Raw genomic sequence first — 9,526 nt, 5'->3', positions numbered from 1 at the left:
TTGGTGAACTCAGAGACCTTTTTAAAGCAAGGTTTATCCTGGAAGGTCTTTGTGTCTAGAAATTCTCAGGGGATACATGAAAAAAGACTGTACTTGTGATAATTGCAGGGAAAAGCCATGGTCCTCTATCCTTAGCAACAGCCTCTCTCCATACAGCAGAATGGAAAACATGTTTGTGTCTCTTCTTGTAATGCACAGAGCAGATTGAGTCCTGGAGAAACTGTCTAGTTGACCTACATGAAAGTGACTCCTGCACACAAGATGGATTTTGATTTATGCCCCAGTTTGGTCAGATAATAGGAGTGCTAATTGGGTATAGTGGCACAAGGCAGAAATGTAATTTGAGGAAGAATCTCAGGATATTAACTGCAATTTTTTGGCAAGAGTTGCAAATTTCCATTGCTGTAGCCTAAGGATAGGAATTGTAATCCAGGTGTCTCTTTTGGCCTTTTGGTATGCTCCTCTCCAAATTGCCAGATTTGAAATTCTTTTATTGAAGTTTCATTCAGGGGACCAGTTGGGATCATTACTGCTACACAAGCTTTCCTACTGCACAGCAACCTCCATGTCTGAGCCTCTGGGGGACATTTCACAGTTGACTGAGGGGTTCCCCAGACTTCTGGTCTCGAGAGAGGTCCATTTGCCATCCCCAGGGCTGGCCTTAGAGGCATTTCAACATGCCCCCCATCAATCTTGTCTCAACTCAAAAGAGACCACTTCCAACGTGATCTGAGGAGGGGCTATTGTTGTCCTCTTTGTCCTGGCCAGATCATGTCTTGATGACTTTAAGATTCTTTTATGCTGCCCCTCTCTGCAGGGAGGCTGGATCTATTTGACCAGTCCGCTCTTAGTGACTGATGGGGTTCCAAAGGGAAATGGGGATTATACCCCAGGTTCTGCTGCATGGTCCTTCTGAGACCTTGGCCACTACCTGGAATAGGAAAACTATGAGGCCTTGGATGGGATCACTGCATGCAACCTCACTGCATGCAACCTCTTGGTCCATGGTTCCCAACATGCTCCATGATTCAATTGAGGGAGCTGAAAAGGGTCAAGGGACATCCAGAGCTCTGCTGAAGGAACACAAAGGAAGAATCTGACTGAACATGAGCTAGAGCAGGGGAGTCCGAATCAATTTCATTGAGGGCGATATCAGGATTGTTGTTGTCCTCAGGGGAACAAAGAGGGTGTGAGTGTGTTGCTGTGTGGTTGTGGCTATCTGGGCAGGTACGGCCAGAGTGGGCATGGCCAGAGTGAGCGTAGCATGTTCGATGACCCTCATGTCAGGGGTTGGGACCAGGGTGGGCGCCAGTCCTGATCCACTGGAAAAGCCTCACCAACCCTCTCAGGCCACTATGGCAGTTCCTGGATGGCAGCAAGGGCTGCCTGGGGCCCTGGGCAGAAGGCACCCAACACTTGAGTTCCCAGGGTGCCAGGACTCTACTGCCCAGCCCCACTTCTGTTTCCCCTTGATCCTGGGTGCTGCTGCTGCTGGTGCCACTGCTGCAAGGGAGGCAGGAAGCAAAACGGGGGTGGCCTAGCTGTGGGTCCTTGATATACATGGGTGCAGGGGGGCGTGTGGGTCAGCTGTGGGGCTGGGATCAGGCAGGGAAGAGTGGGGAGGGGAGTCCCAGCTGCTTCTTGCAATGGAATCTTCCGAGGGGTGGAATCTAATTTTTTTTCTACCAGTTCTGTGGGTGTGGCTTGGCGGGGGATCATGTGACTGGGTGGGCATGACCATGTAATCATGGGACTGGAGGGGTCAAAAGACAGAAACTCACTTTAGCAATGTCCTACTAAAGCAGGCAGTTGGACTAGATGACCTCCAGGTCCCTTCCAGCCCTGGATGCTGTGCTTCCTCCCTCTCTTTTTTACCCCCCTCCTTCCTTCCTTCTTTCTTTCTTTCTTTCTCTTTCTTTCTTTCTTTCTTTCTTCTTATTTATTCCTTCCCTCCCTTTTTTCTCCCATCACTTTCATTTCTTTCTTTCTTTCTTTCTTTTTCTTCCTTCCTTCCTTCTTTCATTCCTTTTTTTCTTTCTCCCTTTCCTTTCTTTTTTTCTCTCATACCTCTTCTTATTTTCTTTCTTTCTTTCTTTCTTTCTTTCTTTCTTTCTTTCTTTCTTTCTTTCTTTCTTTCTTTCTTTCTTTCTCCCCTCCCTTTGTTTCTAATGAAGTATATGAATCAATATGAATCAATATTGGCTGTTTCCCTTTATTATGAATTGCTTACGTTACTATATAATTGTTACTGATTAAACCAATATTTGCTGTTTCCTTCTGATATGATATACTTGTAGAAATCATTTATTAAGAATTCAGATTTTTTACTGGCTTCTTCTTATATTATTGTATACTGTATGTCAATATTGTATATTGTATGTCAGAAATTAGTTGTTTTCTAGCCTAGCAAATTGTAATACTGGATGGCATTGCTGTAAATGTTATCTCACTTCTGTGTTTCACTTTTATTCTTGGCTTTAAAGCTAGGTATATTCTTGAAAACATAGGAAAAAATTGTTACATGAGAATATCAGGCCCCATAGATAAAGGAACCAAATTAGGGAGTTTTCCTGGCTCAGAAATCCTTAAAGCATTCTGCCAAAAAACAACTTGGCAAAGGGGGGCTGCCACCCACTACACAAGGCTATAGGAATCCTCCATAGATAAGGGAGACAGAGACAGGAGCTTGAACAAAAAGACACTTAAAAGATCATGTTGTTAAAGAATCTTTGTCTCTGATTGGATAAATTTTCTTTCTATCTGCCTAAAATGTATATAATACTCTGAGCCCCTCTTGCAGGGGACGGCTATTCCTTCCATGCACTTCTTTGTATGTTTTGGGTATAGTTTGGTCACCCAGATTTTGCTATGGCCATAAATTAAAGTTGATATTTTTTGTAAGCTTTGCTGGTAGCCACGTCTCCTAGGCAAGTTTTGGGGAGGTCCTAGGAAGCCGGCCACGCCACACAAGCTACCACCCGCAAGCAACGATGGAATGGGTGGGGCAAGTGAGCGAGGGGGGTGGCGCAGGCGCTCCGTGATGAACTTCTTCTAACCGGAACGAACATCCAGTTAGGAGAACTGCATGCCTCATCTAGTCTGACTTTTTAGGCTTTTAAGCCTCTGCTTAACTCTGCTCGTGCTGCGTGATCATAAAACGCCTAAAAGTCAGACTAGGTGAGGCACACAGTTCTCCTGCCTCATGGCAGAGGGAACTTCTTTAGAGTCTTTTTTAAACAGTTAAGCAGGGTCATCCGCAGTGAGGTAGCAACTAGCTCAGCCTCACTTCAGCTCTCGCGTGAGAGGCTGAGCTCGCTGCATCCTCACCGCAAGCTCTCGCCTGACTAGTTGAATGGTAAATGTGAAAAATTAGCAATTTTAATACCAAATAATGTAAAACTGGTGAAGTTAAATGGAAAATAACTTTATGGAACAGATCAGTAGATAAATACAAGCATTTAATTTATTTTTTCCTTTTACATTCTTTTTTCTTTTCACGATGAGAGCGGTGAGGCTGTGCCTCACTTGCCTCCCCTGACTGCATGTCACTGTTCTGGGATCAGATTTGTTGTAGAAACAGTGGAGATATGCATGGCTTATTATCACATGTGGCAAATCTTCTGGGGCAATTGTCCCATGGTGAATTGCTCAGGGAGGGTGGTGGAGCAAATGGGAAGGGTCACCAGGAAGGGGCAGCTGGGGAAAGAAGGATGCCGAGGGTTGACTGAGGTGGGTGGCAGGGTAAGGTGGCAATGATGAGGGGGCTGCAGGAACCTTTGGTAGACACTATATCAGTAGTGGGTTGCAGGCGGTATGCCCTGGTATGGGTACCAATCTGGTACGATGCTCCAGAGGGCCCACCTGCCCGCCTGAGTTCCTTACTGTCTTTTGAAGCTGTTGGCACTTCTGCACATGTGCATGGCACGTACAGTGTCTGTGTGATGCCCTGCTGAGCAGCTGGAGCATTGCAGTGGTTTGCAGAAGCATCGTTTCAAGCTACAATGCATGTGTATGCCACGCATGTGTACATGTGCACTACACGTGTGCATGTGAGTGATGCCGGGGCCATTCCAACCGTACAGAACCCACCACGGCACTATATTTACAATGTTTGTAGGTCTAAAAGCATACAAAAACTGATCTCATTCCATAGGTGTTGGGACAGATTCACTTAGCAAGCACTTCCGGCATAATTTTGGTAGGAACCATCAGTGGCCTCACTCAGTTGTGGTCATATGGAATCTGGTGGCCGCTTCTGTAATTGCACCACGTGGCCGTGTGACAAAGTGATTCGTTCTGCTTCCCTCTTTAAGTTTGTGCAGCGTTGCCAAAAATGCCGGAGCTCCAGTGAACGTGGAATTTCAGGTGTGTGTGGGTGTCAACAACAGTAATTTTGTTTATTTATTTTTATTTATTTTGTTATCTTACATTAAAAGGAGGAAATGTGTTATTTAAAATTAATATATTGATTTAATTTTAAAAAATCAAAAATGATATAATAAATATGAAAATTAAACACAGAAGGAACTTAAAATCCTCGTGTGACATTATACAGGCCGTCCTCAACTTACAGCAGTTCATTTAGTGACTAGGAAGCCAGATTCAATGAACAACCAACTACAGCAAGAAATGTAAAATGGGGCCAAACTCACTTAACATATGTCTCACTTAACAACATAAATTTCCTGCCCAAATGTGGTCGTAAGTCGAGGACTAACTGTATAGCATTGAGGTGCAGAAAGTAGAGGTCTAGGCATCAAGAGTTGGGATCATGGAAGACCAAAGCTCTTTGCCTTTAGGGGGATGTGAACAGCAAGAGAAGAGAACAAGGGGAGAAGGTGGCAATTGGGGGCATCTCTGAGAAGGACTACCTGGAGCAAAGCAAGTGGCTATGGGTGTCCTCAGCTGACTTGAGACTGGAGGAGGCATCTGAATTTGATTCTGCCGTATGGAGTCATGACACCTCCTGCCCAGGGAAAAGGGGAAAGACCGCATGAGTCAAGATGGGAGGGGACAGATCTCATCTCGGGTGGCAGAATATTCCATGATAGAAAAGATTCTCCTGCTAGACCCTGCCAGCTGAAGCTCTGACCACAAGGGCCTGCAGTATGGCCCTTCTGCCGAATTGAGAGGAATGGGCCAAAAGCATTGGGTGAGATGGTTCCTCAGATACAATCATAGGGGTGGAAGGAACCTTGGAGATGTCATACTCCAACCACTTTCCCAAGGCAGGAGTCCTTATACTGTCAGGCCTGCAGTCATATTCCTTTTAGGATCTTTGGCTTGCCAGTTCACCGACAAAAGGGCGAACGACAAAACCACGCCCGACTAAACCGCGGTGACAAAACCACGTGTTCTAAAGCGCTCCGACGAATGAGCGCTGAATCGCTCCGACAACAGCGCGTGGACAGAAGCGTGCTGTAAAACTAAACCTAACCCTAACCCTAACCCTAACCCTAACCCTAAACGTAACGCTAACCCTAAACCTAAACCTAAACCTAACCCTAACCCTAAACCTAACCCTTACCTTAAGTTAAATCGGCTTTCTTTCGACATGCTGTTGTAAAGCGCCCTTCTGTCTCCGTGCTGTTGTTGCCGAGCTGTTGGCGCGTTGATGACATCACGGTTTTAGCGACGCGGTTTAGTCGGGCATGGTTTTGTCGTTCGCTCTTTTGTCGGGTCACGTGGCTTGCCACACTCTCTCTTATTTTACTGTGCTTTTTCATTAGTGGGGAATTGGGAGGGGGAATAATAAGGAGTAGAATGTATTGTTGTCAAAACAAAAACATTCCTTCTAGAAGCCCAAGGTCATCCTTTGTCTCTGTACCTCTGAGCCTGACCGGAACTGGATGGGTGGAACTGCCAGCGTCGCAGTGGAAGATTGGACCATGTGATGGACTTGTGGGTGTGACGGCAAGATCATGAACTTTCAACTGGGTCGAAAATCCAGGAAGCTTTCAGATTCTTGTTTTCCACAGATGTGCTAACATGTCTCTCTTAATAAATTGGAAGTTTGAGGAAAGTTCTGCCTTGGACTCTGATTTAATTTTGGATGATATTTGGAATGCTGACATTAACCTGAATCTCCTTTAAAAATAAATCACCAGCAACCCCGGCATGACCTGCTCAGTGTAAAATATCAGCGAAGATGAAAATCGAGCCTTTGAGAATGGAAGCAGAGGACGAGTCACTTCTCTGCAAACCTTCCACTTTTACAAAGGAATCTGTGGAGGAGGAAGGCAAGAGATTTATAGCGTCTGGGAAGATGTGGTCGCAACTGGGGGGGGGGGGTTGGAAAAGCTATTTCAACAAACTGCTTGAGGGGACCAAAGCAATCACCCAGCAGCCGACAAGATGATTGGTGCCTCCCAGCCCAACTTGTGCAGCTAAACGTGAGTGGATGATCCCCCTCCTCCTCCAGCCAAGGCTCGGCAAAACCCAAGAGTGGAGATTTTGACTCCTTCCATACAGCAATAAACGAGCTGAGCCAGCAGGAAGGGATTTGGCCAGCATCTCTCACTACTCAGCCCCCGATATTTGGGCTGCAGCCTGTGAATCAAGCACCACCAAATCAGGCTTTCTTCCCAGGTCATGGATGGGAGAGATGTCTGTAGCTGCCTGCTTGGCCACCAATATAGGAAAATCAACCCAGCCAGCAGAAAGGGGCTTGGGCCATATCTTCTCCTAGCCAGCCATCGATGTTTGGGCTGCAACCAGTGAATCAAGCAGCCCCACAATGGGCTTTCTTCCCAGATCATGGATGGGAGAGATGCCAGTGGGCACCTGCCTTCCCTCAGCAGATGTGCCAAAATGTTTCTCTTAATAAATTGGAATTTTGAGGAAAGCTCTGCCTTGAACTCTGATTTAATTTTGGATGATATTTGGAATGCTGACATATTTATTAGGAACAACATCTTGGCAATACCCGCGTGGAGTCAGATCTAATTTCAGTTTAATGATGGCTGAACTTTATACCTGTGTCTCCCCTCTCCTCAGTCTGTGTCATAAATAACATTCACCAACAAAGTGCTGCAGCAGGTTGTAAAATTTTGCACCTCAAAATCCTGCTGTAATAATCCGAGATCCGACTCTAGCTGAAGGTATCCATGGAATTCTCTCCCATCTTTCCTCCAATGTCAACTTAATAACAGACATGGAAATGCTTTACAAGTTGACAGCCTATTTTCCCCACATTCAGATTCTCATAGACTCTAGACATCAGGACAGGGCATGCATAGCATCGTTTAGTTTACCAGAAGCAGATGTCCTTAGCATACTAAGGATACCTCACCATATGGCGATGGATGAGCTTACCCTGGGGTCTCATGCATATGTCGAACAAGAGAGGGGACAGCACAGACCCCTATGGCACCTCACATCAAGAAGGATCTCTCCTCCCCAAACACTACTGACCAGGATGGAAGCACTGCCACAATCCCACTTACATCAGGACTCTCAACCAATGATGTTTCTGTAAGATATCCTGATCTAAAATACATCCAGGTGTAAAACCTGAGTAATAAGCACAGGTGGTATTCAGCAGGTTCTGACCAGTTCTGGAGAACCAGTTGCAGAAAGTTTGAGTAGTTTGAGAACCGGCAAATACCACCTCTGACTGCCCCTGCCCCCATCTATTCTCTGCCTCCCAAGCCCCAGTTGATTGGGAGGGAATGGGGATTTTACAGTACCCTTACCCTGCCATGCTCATCAAGCCATGCCCACTAAGCCATGCCCACCAAGCCATGCCATGCCCACCTTGCCATGCCCACAGAACTGGTAGTAAAAAAGTTTGAATCCCATCACTGGTAATAAGGATTCAAATACTCTGATTTAACCAGAAACCTCTGAAGCTGTTGCACAGCCATCCTCTCCATCATCTACCCCAAAAATTGAATTTCTCTCATAATTTTAAAAATAGGTAAGATGCTCTCTCAAGACCTTAGGCTAATTTGAACTCTGCAGGAGTATTGTCTAGCAGTTGTCTAGTTGGAACCAGCAAAGTTGGTCTTCTGGGTTGTGTTGGGAAGCAATATATGTTTGCGATGGTGGTGAATATCTGTAGCTCAAGTGTACGCTGGGAGTGGAGATTTGTTCTCCAAGCTTGTGACTTGGTTTATGAATGTTTCTTTACCAGGCTAGGTAACATCATCACATCTTCAGTGGAATGATACATCTGGGAACCAACCCACAAACTTGGAGAATGAATCTCCATCCTCAAGGCTAGATGTATCCAGTATTGTCAGCTGGTGTGGGAAGGAACCCATCATCCTTGGTAAACCTCTGGGATAATAAGAATGGGTGCAATGTGTTTGTTATGTGTCTCTCTCCTTTCTCGGAAGATGGCTCCAGGCAATGTTGGTTGGTTGGGAGAGATTGAGCACAAACTGCTGATTCTTTAGGTGGCTCAGTGAGAACTTCTCAGTTCTAGCTCAGAGGTCAACTGTAGGTTGATGATGTTCAGTTCTACAAGCATTGACTGACAAAGCAATGCAGTCAATTTTTTGTCCAGGTGCTTGAAGGCTGTTGGAAGGGGAGGAAAAATCTCAGTTTGAATCCTAGCAAAACTAAGTAACTGTAGATGATTGGTCCATTCAGGACTTTCCCTCTTTGGTCCTGCACGATGCTACACTGCCTTGTGGTGTGATATGGGGAGGGTGTCCCACTTGACTCTCAGCTCCCACTCAAGGATCAGATCCTTTTCTGCTGCTGCCCCTGTTCTCTGGAGGTTTCGTTTTGTTGATTTATTTAAAATATTTATGTAGCCTCCCACCTTCCAGGACACTGTCAGCTTTGCCTGAGAAACTAGATCTGCTTCTTGTGTCCCACAAGCTATTAAAAATAGAATTATTCTGGAATGTATTTGGTGTTTAATGCCTTGCCCTCAATCTATATTAGTCTCTATTTATTTCTTTGTTAGTAAAACATAAATTCAACAGAAAAATAGTTTGTCATGAAAGCAACTGTCTGTGAAGGCTCCTGGATTGGGGCTGAAAGGCAAAAATGAAAATGGAAGCAATACGCTCCATTCCATAATTGAGTAGACCAGGTTGCCCTGACAAAAAACACTTGACCTTTCCCGAGGTATAGCCGACAAAGGGAGAAGAGCCCACAGCTTAGAGGTTAATACATCTACCTAATATGCAAGTAGCTGGGGTTCGAATCCCAGAAGGGTATGGCTAGCTGATGAGAGCTAAATAGCTTGAAATAGATCTGTACTAGTTTTCCTTTATATCTTTGTTGGTAAAACATAAATTCAACACAAAAATGGTTTGTCCCAAAATCGACTGCCTGTGAAGGATCCTGGATTGGGGCTGAAAGGCAAAAATGAAAATGGAAGCAGTACACTCCATCCCATAATTGGGTAGACCAGGTTGCCCTGGCAAAAAAAAAAATCCTTGCTCTCAATTTCATTGGTTTTATAGGAAATACAGCTAAACTCAGCATAGCTCTTCATGCCTTTCCCTTCCTTCAGGCCACCATAGTTTCCCCCAAATCTGTACAGCACAAAATAATTGCCCTTCCTTCT

Source organism: Thamnophis sirtalis, unplaced genomic scaffold, assembly GCF_051295495.1.
Source record: "Thamnophis sirtalis isolate CommonGarterSnake01/CBP01778 unplaced genomic scaffold, rThaSir2_p1.2 scaffold_1, whole genome shotgun sequence".
NCBI lineage: Eukaryota > Metazoa > Chordata > Lepidosauria > Squamata > Natricidae > Thamnophis > Thamnophis sirtalis.
This window is presented reverse-complemented; position numbering follows the sequence as displayed.